Raw genomic sequence first — 917 nt, 5'->3', positions numbered from 1 at the left:
TCATCATCCCCATTATCAGAGAAATGAAAATTAAAACCACCCTGAGATATCATCTGACCCCAGTGAGAATGGCCTATATCACAAAATCTCAAAACTGCAGATGCTGGTGCAGATGTGAGAGAAAGGAACACTTTTACACTGCTGGTGGGACTGCAAACTAATACAACCTTTTTGGAAGGAAGTATGGAGAAATCTCAAAGAACTCAACCTAGACCTCCCATTTGATCCTGCAATCCCATTACTGGGCATCTATCCAGAAGGAAAAAAAAAAAAAAACCTTTAATTATAAAGACACTTGTACTAGGCTGTTTATTGCAGCCCAATTTACAATCGCTAAAATGTAGAAATATCCTAAATGTCCTTCAACCCAGGAATGGATTGGTAAGCTGTGGTACATGTATACCATGGAATATTATTCAGCCATAAAAAACAATGGAGATTTTACAGCATTTATACTAACCTGGATGGAGGTGAAACACATTATTCTTAGTGAAGCATCAGAGGAATGGAGAAGTAAGAATCCTATGTATTCAACTTTGATATGAAGACAATTAATGACAATTAATGACACAGTGGGGCATGGGGAAAGGGGATACTGGGCAGAGAAGGAAGACGGAGTGTGGGCAAGGGAAAAAAAAGGAAAGAAATTAGTGACTAATTCTTATATAAACTGTATTTAATTTGGACCAAAGTACATTACTCAAACATTAATTTTTAATTCAACATGTTAATATGTTGTTTATCATATTGCATCCTCATTGATAAGTGAAATATGTCTGTAATTTCCCCTTTATAATAGTATCTTTTCTCCATTTTTAATATCAAGTATATCCAGATTAAGTAGAATGATTTTGAAGTACTTCTTTTTCAATTGTCTATAAGATTTGGCATGATCTGTTTTGTTTTGTTTTTTTTTT

Source organism: Otolemur garnettii, unplaced genomic scaffold (genome assembly GCF_000181295.1).
Source record: "Otolemur garnettii isolate 467f Iridium unplaced genomic scaffold, OtoGar3 scaffold00193, whole genome shotgun sequence".
In the NCBI taxonomy this organism is placed as follows: domain Eukaryota; kingdom Metazoa; phylum Chordata; class Mammalia; order Primates; family Galagidae; genus Otolemur; species Otolemur garnettii.
This window is presented reverse-complemented; position numbering follows the sequence as displayed.